Below are 10,408 nucleotides of genomic sequence, written 5' to 3'. Positions count from 1 at the left end.
CCTAACATAAATATTTCTAGTCAACGATCAGTTCAGTTGGATCACAGGACACAGGCCATTCCATGTAAAACGTAGCGAACATCATTGTGGAGTCACTCCCAGCTTGCACAGTGCCTTGTTAACAGGTTGGGCCTACGGATCCGTGGAGTCTATGACACACTCGAACCTTACCATCAGGTCTTACCAACTGAAAGGGACTGAAATGTTCAGAGGACGGTTTTCCAGTTTTCTAGGGTGCAACCAATACTGTCACGATCCCAGGAGAGGCGCTGCAGGTTATGTCGTGCTGTTAGCAAAGCCGCTCACGTCGACCTTCTGCTGCCATAGCCCATTGAGGCCAAATTTCTCTGCACTGTCCTAATGGATACGTTCGTCGTACGTCCAGCACTGATTTCTGCGGTTATTTCACGCAGTGTTTTTGTCTGTGAGAACTGACAACTCTACGTAAACGCCGCTGCTCTCGGTAGTTAAGTAAAGGCTGTCCGTAGTGAGAGGTAATGCCTGAAATTTAGTATTTCAGGAAGACTCTTCACACTGTGGATTTTGGAATATAAAGATCTCAAACGATTTTTGAGGTGGAATGTTTCATGCGTCTAGCTCCAACTACCATTCTATCTGCTAATTCCAATCGTGCGGCCATAATCACGTCGGAAACCTTTTCACATGAATCACCTGAGTACAAATGACAGCTCTGCCAGTGCACTGCCCTCTTATACCTTGTGTACGAGATACTTGAGGTCTACGGGGACGGCACGGTAGCTCAACGTTGTCGGTCAGAGGGCTGCCTGCCCTCTGTAACAAAGAAAACTGAGTGAAATATTCAATGATCAAATTGAGCAGATGTCATGTGACGTCCGGCCAAACAAAAAACCGAGAACAATAACAATCAAAATAAAGAAAGAAAGGGGAAAAGTGGTAAAAAATTGGTAATGTCTTTGATTAGTGAACAAAACGTTCTCAGTCCCGGATTTTAATCCTGCCACTGGTTAAATTTGAAATAAAAATCATCAGCTATCTCAGCCGATGACTTCTGGAATAAGAAGTTGCATGGGGGCTTATTTAAAAATATTAATGAATAAATGCAATAATTTTAGTAGCTGTGTGACCGGTTACGAAGTCTCGTAACCGGTTGACCCTGAATAGTATTAGCACGCAATCTGACTGCATAAAATGAAAATAAAGAATGACAAGGAATTTCCATTAACACAATTAATTAAGTCCCCTGCAACTATAAAAGCTACGAAACAACAAAGCACAAGCGTAACTGCTCTGTGTGTGGTAGTGTGACTCAACGTACATGTATCTGGCTCGGTTCTTTCTCGATACGACAGAATATTTTAAACACCATTTACAGTGAACTAATTGAAAAACCAGAAATAATACAATTGCACATAAAAACCAGAATTACAAGTCTAATAAATGAACACGAGCCAAATGCTTTGTTGACTGTACCTGTGAACAAGAGGCATTGTCATTAAAGAAAACTGTAATACCTTTTTACCTCATTATATATTGACGAAAATTTTCCATTACACCAGCATCATAAATCAAAAGCCCATCTCCTCAAACACACTCTGACAATTGCAACTTCTTCCATCTATACATTACACCAACCGAACAGCATCTACTCTCTCGCCCAACAGAACAACAACTGCCCCCGACATCCTCTGAACTACTACTGCACCAGTGGAGGCGGCGGAATAATAATCTTTGGCGCAATCTCTGGTGCTGTGACTCAGTGTAGCCACCTTTCATATGCCCCTCCTCTACGCGCTAGAATTTGGTGGTATTTTTTCCAGCATTGGTGGTGAAAATACAACCAAATTCGTCCAAAGAACACAGACAAAAATAAAAGATAATATTAATAAGTAAATATCACATAACTAAATAAATTTTGGCTTTGCACTGACCCTTCAATAACCTAATATATAAAAATACAGTAAGGAATACAAATGCTTACATACATGTGATGTTACATAATAGTTTATGCAAGTATCATTTCTCAGAGTAGTTAAACAGTTCAATCAATGGCACCAGCAATGACGAATAGGTGCAGATAAGCGTCTCATAACATTTCATAAACAGTAAATACACAATAAATCAGTTTACACAAATATTCACATAAAATCTTTTCAATAGTTCAATAAACAAATAGCACTCCTCAGAGTAGTTGACAGTTCCAACAGTAGCACTCAGCAATGGTCAACAGGTGCAAATAGCAGTCCAATAACATTTCATCAGCAGTATTTGAACAGCTCCAACAGTGGCATCCAGCAATGGCGAGCGGGTGCAGACAGGAATGAGTGTCATCACATCAGTAGTAGCAGTTCCAACAGTGGCACCCATCGATGCTGAACAAGTGCAGGTAACAGTCCATAATATTCACCAGCAATAACTAAACAGTTCAACAGATTTCATCAGCAGGAATTAAACATTTCCAAGTGGCACCCACCAATGATAATAGGTGTACGCACAAACAAAAGTTTGAATGCACACACAATTGCTTTTACAAAATTATTATCAATGCTCTTACACTAAACATACAAATTATAATAAACACACAAATGATATCAGATAATTATCATATTAACTATTACAAATACACAAATATCAGTAAACCTATATTATCTATGGGTGTCAGTGCAAGCTACAACAAACAAGTAAAATAATATTTAGGAGGTAGTTTGGTACCAATTATTTGGGATTAGGAAAGGAAAAGACACAAAACATACTCACTCATCTTTCATCCACATACTAAGTACTACTGTGTAATTGAATAGTGTTAACTGTGTAAATGCAATTCTGTCAAAATTTGATGTTCAACGTGTGTATCAATTAGTAGTGGCAGCAGTGTATAATAGCCATAGTCATCATGTCAAGACAAATGTTTGCCAAGCCACATCAAAATGTACGATTGCTGAACAACTGTCAGTTTGCCAAGATACGCAAATACTTCTTCCCCCCCCCCCCAAAAAAGTATACACTGATTATTGATTTAACAATGTGGGTGTGTAGACAATCTTCCTTCCACTGCAGTGTTCTAGTCAGCCATCCTCATCCTTCTTGTTCTATATAAACCAACAACAACAAAAAATATGCTTCTCAATTACTTTACCTCTTATCCACCAAAACTCCAAAACTCATCAGCATCACATAATCTCAATATAATTTCACTTCCATAACAACTCTTTCCTCCAGTCAGTCTCCTCGAACACGTACAGCTAAAATCCCAGTGCAAACTTCAGTTCATCATCCCATACAATCCGAAGAATTATAAAATACATTTTGGTTATTTTGTCCATCATAAAATAAAAGTAATGCATACAGGACCTCTAACATCCTTCAGTCTGAATAACTTTCAGTAAGTAGGTGCGAGTACCCAGTGTTAATGATCACATAAGAATTTGAATGAATAAATCGTAATATTTCACAGTGTGTACACCACTTCAAGAGTCGTGGCAAAACAGAAGCAAACATGTGGAGTATTTCTTTGAGTCAAGTATCACTTGCTATTTCAATTGCTCACGAAGAATGCAGTGTAATAAATGTCAATAGTCTAAAGCTAGTGTTGGTATTTCATGTCGTCAGCTTCCTTTCTATTATAATGAATTTATACAGCTTCCATAAAATCTCCAGTTCATGTGACTTCAATGAAGTTTATTGTACCCATGTAGTTCGTAGAATTATAGCAGTTCATTTTCTTATCTTAAAATGTAAAGCACTGAGCGTAAGCAAAACATGCAATAGGGAGTAAATATACCAGTAGAGAACAGAATGTCAACAAGTGGATGCAGCACAATCCCTATAACGAGGCTCTGCCAAGCGAACAATCTATAATTAATACCATAGTGTGGCCTAAACTCCATGTTCGTACACAGCACATAAGCATTTCTATATACCAAATTAAAGATTAGTTATGACAACAAAACAGAAATGTGTAAACATGCAATCCATACGCAAAGCAGCAAGTATATATCTTACATAATAAATAGGTCATTAGCATCGTATCAGCATAAGCAAATAAATGTTCATATGTAATCTTAATAAGTAAACATGAAGGCGAAAGCAGATAAATCACAAAGTATAACTTACATACATAGCCATATCAGCACAACTAATCAGGTGATAAATATAATTTAAATAAATAGGCACAGCAGGCACATAATAAAAAATATGACATCAGTGAAAAAGCATAGCAGCCAAGCGATGCATAATATACACAAGTAACAACCCTGTTCATTAATAAAACATTTTCAAAATCAGCAAATGTACGCAAGCATGTCGCTTCACAAGTAAATTCATAGAGCATAAAATTTAACAAAAAGTATAAATCACGTAATCGCAAGCAGCAAATTACGTATAAAGTACATACCTAGGCAGAAATATGTTACCTGAAAAATAAACTCAATAAATAGTTATCTTTTTAGTTTATTACTTTCTTCTTCGAAATTACCTTCTTCCTGAAATTTTGTCGATAGCAAGTCTTCTTAATGTCGGACATGCAGAGAATTTACCTGAAGTTCTTAAATATTTTATACAAATGTATCCTGGAAAAACTGAACGTTAATAACATAGGTTATCAAGTCACTATAGCTTTATACTGAATTTAATCGGAGAAATTAGACTGTGTATTTGTCTACGGCTGTCAGTGGATTCGCACTGAGCGCTCGATCAGCTGTAGGTAATTTTTTGCGGTCAACGGCTATCTTGTGCGGCGCACGGACTGACTGTCGCTTTGTGTATGTGCTGTTGCTAGAACACGGCGCGGTATCCCTGTATTCTCTGCGTATTTACGTGTAACTGTTAATTTCTCAAAAGTATGTCATTCCACAAAAATTTTAACGTTCGATATATGATGTATTCCCTTAGAGCGCCGTGATTTAAGAGTTTCTACTTCAACCGTGTTATCATGAATAATTTTGCGAACTCTATATGGACCGTTATAAAGCAGAAAAAATTTGCGACACAAGCCTTTTCCTATGTGAGACAAACGATGAGACTTAATTAACACCTTTTGACCAACTGACAAAGTTTTTAAACGACCAAGACGTTTAGCTGATTTCTCTCTTCTAGCAGCCGCAGATGCAATATTTTGATTTCCTTCATCCTTTTCTATGACGCATTAGATTGAGGGTGAAAAAGTGAAATGAAAATTGGTTTGATCTTACGACGCCATAGAGTACGAAGCCAAATTTAAGAGCGAAACTGTGATCCATTATCTGATATAACTTTATCAACATGACCCAGTTCCTTAAAAAAATGTTTGATGAAAGCATTAGATACTGAACGAGCTGTTGCTTTGCGCAAAGGTGTAAAACACACATATTTTGATGTCACTTCCACTACTACCAAAATGTACGCAAAACAATTAGTAGAACGAACCACTGGGCCGAACAAATCGACTGCAGCCATCTCCTTTAATCTCGCTGGAACGATAGGAAACAACGGTGCTCTGTGAGAAATAGCTGGCGGTTTACCCTTTTGCATAATTTGCATTTAGCAAGAACAATTCGAATACGTTTTTCCTTATTACTGAAGTAGCAATTTTCTCGTAATTTATGAAAGCATTTTCTGGGACCAAAGTGTGCATAGCTGAAATGTGTATACCAAATCAATTTATTAACACACTCATCAGGAATGCAAACTAACCAAACAGAGTTGTCAACCGATTTTCGTTTAAAAAGAATATCATTGCGAACTAAATAATACTGTCTAATCGCTACGCTTCCCTTTGTCATAAGGCTGGCATCTATCGTCCTGTCTGTTTCGTCTATCATTTCCAAAATTACCGTTATAACGTGCGTTCCGATCATTATCCCTTTTCTCTGAAAATCTATTGTGATTACCGTTACTGAAAAAATTACAAGAAGTTCCGTCGTCGTTGTCGTACTCAAGTTCTTGTAGCAAAGTCTTAAACGTTTCAATGTCCTCTTTACATCTTCCGGCTAAAGCAATGTGTCTTATCGATTGTGGCAGCTTAGTTAAACAAATACGAATTAATTCAGTCGGGCCATAAGGGTTGGAAAGGAATTGATTCTTTCGAATCATGTCTTCAAAGTATTCTGCCAGTGTGCGGAACTCGGACTGTTTAAAATGACGCTGCATAATGAGACTATGTTTGACTCTGTCTTGCGTGTTTTCGGACCAATATGCCGATATAAATGCATGATAAAAATAATTTAAATTATTACAATCTCTAATAAGTGCCCGCATGCGCGTCGCCGGTTCGTTTTCTAAATATACACACATAAATTCCAGTTTGTGACTTAGTGGCCAATTTGGCGGAAGTGCGTACATAAATTGATCTAACCATGAACATGGACGTATGTCTTTATTAGAATTGCGAAAGCTCTTAAATTTCCGAACAGTTAAAAAGTGTTTATAGTCAAAGTTTTCGGCTCGTGGCGACAAAGACCTACCGCGTCTGTCCCAGTCCGAATGTCGATTATTGTCAAGTTCGCGCTCCTGGCGCTCTCTTGTTGCGTCTCGTAAATGAAATAAATTATTTTCTTCAAACCCCCCCCCCCCCTATCGGTGATTCTAAATTTCTTCTACTGTCTTTTCCTACGATTTCGCCTTCAATTTGTTTAACTTGCTTTCGTAAAGCCTCAAATTCCCTTTTAACGCGTTCATTAAATTTTCCCTGATTTTCAACATGCTTATTTATATTCTGGTACTCTTCTGTTTCTGCAAATGGCAATGGAGCTGAATCTCTGTCCCCAATTAAACTAAAACTTGTCAATTTATCTGAAATCTCCTCAACTCTTTCCGATAAGTCACCTACTTGTTCTTTCTGTTTATTTATGTCTTCAGTAAGTGTAGCGACTCGGGTTTCAGTATTGACACATTCAGTAGTTAACTGTTAATATTGTTGTGCTAGGTTATTTATTCTGTCATTTGGTACGGATTCCTCGATTCTTTCAAATACTTCTTCCTTATCGTGTGCACGTTGTAAATTTAACTCTGAAAATTTTTGTACTATCACGCGTCCTCTTTCTTCCTGTTCTCTATCCTGTTCCTTTTGACTAATTTCTATTGAAGTCAATCTATTATTGTGAGCATTCAAAATAGGTTGTACTTCTTCTCTAATTTCTTTCTTTGATTCATCTTTCATGTTTTCAAAATATATCCCTATTGGTGAGTCTAACCGTGATTCCATAGTTCCCATTTGTGATCCCAAATTTAATATTGCACTCATCAACTGCTCCATATTAACTGGTTCGAAATTCTTTTCGCCCCTGACATTTCCCATAAAACTAACTTCCTTCGTCATAGTCGTAAAGCTATCTGTGTTCGATACTATTCCAGAATCTTCTATCGTTAATCTCGTATTCTGCAAATTTTTGGATTGTGAAAAATTTGGAAACTGGTTCTGGACTATTTTCCCGGCTTATTAAATTGTTTTCTACTTCATTATTCACCATACTGTTCTCCTGTGTTGGCGAGTTCGCCATGTTAACAATTTCGTTATTCTGACTATCCATCATTCTTGCCTTTTTCATCGATCGCATAATCATTTACAAGACATACAAAACTCGTCACTGTACGAGAATTACACACAATATAACATTTTATCACCAACAATACCATTCACACGAAAAGCTTCCCGACAAACATGATTAATGAACAATTAAAACCTTCACAAAATTGTCAAACACATATATGACACATCAAAAATTAAATTCTACAAAAATACCATCAGAAGAATGACAAGACAACTACAAATGTTCACTTACAAAATCTACACGTGCAATATAGACTACTATCACTAAACTACAAATTACTATAGCAATACTAATGTCTACTATTTTTACTATCAAAATAATTCCAAGGGACGATCCTGGCAGGGTCGCCACATGCATGGGGGCTTCTTTAAAAATATTAATGAATAAATGCAATAATTTGAGTAGCTGTGTGACCGGTTACAAAGTCTCGTATCCAGTTGGCCCTGACTAGTATTAGCACGCAATCTGACTGCACAAAATAAAAATAAATAATGACAAGGAGTTTCCATTAGCACAATTGATTAATTAAGTCCCCTGCAACTATAAAAGCTACAAAACAACAAATCACAAGTGTAACTGTTCTGTGTGTGGTAGTGTGACTCAACGTACATGTATCTGGCTCGGTTCTTTCTCAATACGACAAAATATTTTAAACACCATTTACAATGAACTAATTGAAAAACCAGAAATACTACAATTGCACATAAGAACCAGAATTACAAGTCTAATAAATGAACATGAGCCAGATGTTTTGTTGACTGTACCTGTGAGCAAGAGGCATTGTCATTAAAGAAAACTGTAATACTTTTGTACCTCATTATATATTGACGAAAATTTTCCATTACACCAGCATCATAAATCAAAAGCCCATGTCCTCAAATACACTCTGACAATTGCAACTTCTTCCATCTATACATTACACCAACCGAACAGCATCTACTCTCTCGCCCAACAGAACAACAACTGCCCTCGACATCCTCTGAACTACTACTGCACCAGTGGAGGCGGCGGAATAATAATTTTTGGCGCAATCTCTGGCGCTGTGACTCAGTGTAACCACCTTTCAAAGTCACTCGCACTCTGCCAACGGCATTGTAAAAAAAGGTGGAAAAGCGGGCAGACGTTCAGGGCACACTCTTGCCCTTGGGGGTGGAAAACTGTCCCTAAAAGGAAGAAGAATCAGCAATGGTCATTGGCATGAGTATGGAGAAGGTAATGGAAACCATTGCATTAAAAACATGTAACGTGCATCCACAGGACATGTGGCCTTTAATTGAAAAAAGTGTCGTAATGATCTCTCCATTCCAGATTAGTCCCCATTCGGATCATCGGGACGCAACTGCCAATGGGTAAGTGAGATTGTACGATCAACGAAACAACAATGTTCTACAAGTCCGGGTGCAGAATTTCAGAAGTTGAACATGGTAGGAAAGCTAGAAAATTTGAAATGGCAAATGCTGAGGCTCAGTCTAGATATAATGGGTGTCAGTGAACTAGCATGGAAAGAAGACAAGGAGTTTAGTCAAATAAGTATAGGGTAATTCCAACAATAACAGAAAATGGTGTAACGAGAATATGATTCGTTATGAGTAGGTAGGTAGGACAGAGAGTGATTACTATAAACAGTTCACTGACATGTTTGTTATCAGAATCTGCAGCAAATCAAAATCGGCAACCATAGCTCAGGTATACATGTCGACGTTGCAAGCGGGTTATTCAGTACATAAAGGGAGATGAAAATCTAATAGTCATGGAGGTTTGGAATGCAGTTGGGGGAAGGAGTAGGAGAAAGGGTTGTAGTAGGTTGGTAGTAGGAATGAGAGAGGAGCAGACTAATTGGGAACTGCAAAAAATTTTAGATGGTGACAGCAAATACTTTGTTAAAGGATCACCGGAGGAGGAGGTATATTTGGAAAATAGATCTTGGATTGTAAGGTAGAACCAGTAGCAGATATAGACTCAGATCAAACTTTAGAAGTGACGAAGAGTATGCGGAAGTTTAAGAGACTAGTCAAGAAGAATCATTGCACCCAGAAGCGGGATATGGAACGACTAAACAATGAAGAGACACGCTTCAGCTTCTCTGAGGCTACAGATAATGTGATATTGTATAGCTCAGGATGCAGTTCGGTTGAACACAAATGGACATCTGTAAAGCGAGCAATCACGGAACTTGGAGTAGGTACGTTGAAGGTAACTGCGAAGAAATCATGAGTAACAGAAGAAATACTTCAGTTGATCAACGAAAGAAGGGAATGCAAATATTTTCAGGGAAATTCATGAATACAGAAATAGGAGTCACTTAGGAATGCAATTAATGGGAAGCGGAGGGAAGCTAAGATGAAATGGCTGCGTGAAAAATGTGAAGAAATCGAAAAAGGAATGATTGTCGGAAGGACTCGCTTAGCATATAGAAAAATTAAAACAGCCTTTGGTGAAATTAAAAGCAAGGGCAGTAACATTAAGAGTGCAACGGGAATTCCACTGTTAAATACAGTGAAGAGTCCGGATAGTTCGTTGAGGTCTGACAAGGTGATAGAAGAAACAGGAGACTACAGGAAAGAGATAGGATATCCAAATTTAAAATCAGAATTTTAAAAACGTTTGGAAGACTTAAAACAAAATAAAGCAAAAGGATAGAGGACATTCTATCGGAATTTCTAAAATGTTATGGGAAGTCTCAATGAGACGGTTACTCGATTTGGTGTGCAGAATGTATGAGACAGGCGATTTTTTACCATCAGACTTTCGAAAAAGCATCATCCACGTGAAGCCCAAGATTGCAGCACCCGACAAGTGTGAGAATTATCGCACTATCAGCTTAATAGTTCATGCATCCATGTTGCTGACAAGAATAATATACAGAAGAATGGAAAAGAAAATTGAGGCTCTGTTAGATGACA

This window comes from Schistocerca serialis, chromosome 1 (assembly GCF_023864345.2).
Source record: "Schistocerca serialis cubense isolate TAMUIC-IGC-003099 chromosome 1, iqSchSeri2.2, whole genome shotgun sequence".
NCBI lineage: Eukaryota > Metazoa > Arthropoda > Insecta > Orthoptera > Acrididae > Schistocerca > Schistocerca serialis.
This window is presented reverse-complemented; position numbering follows the sequence as displayed.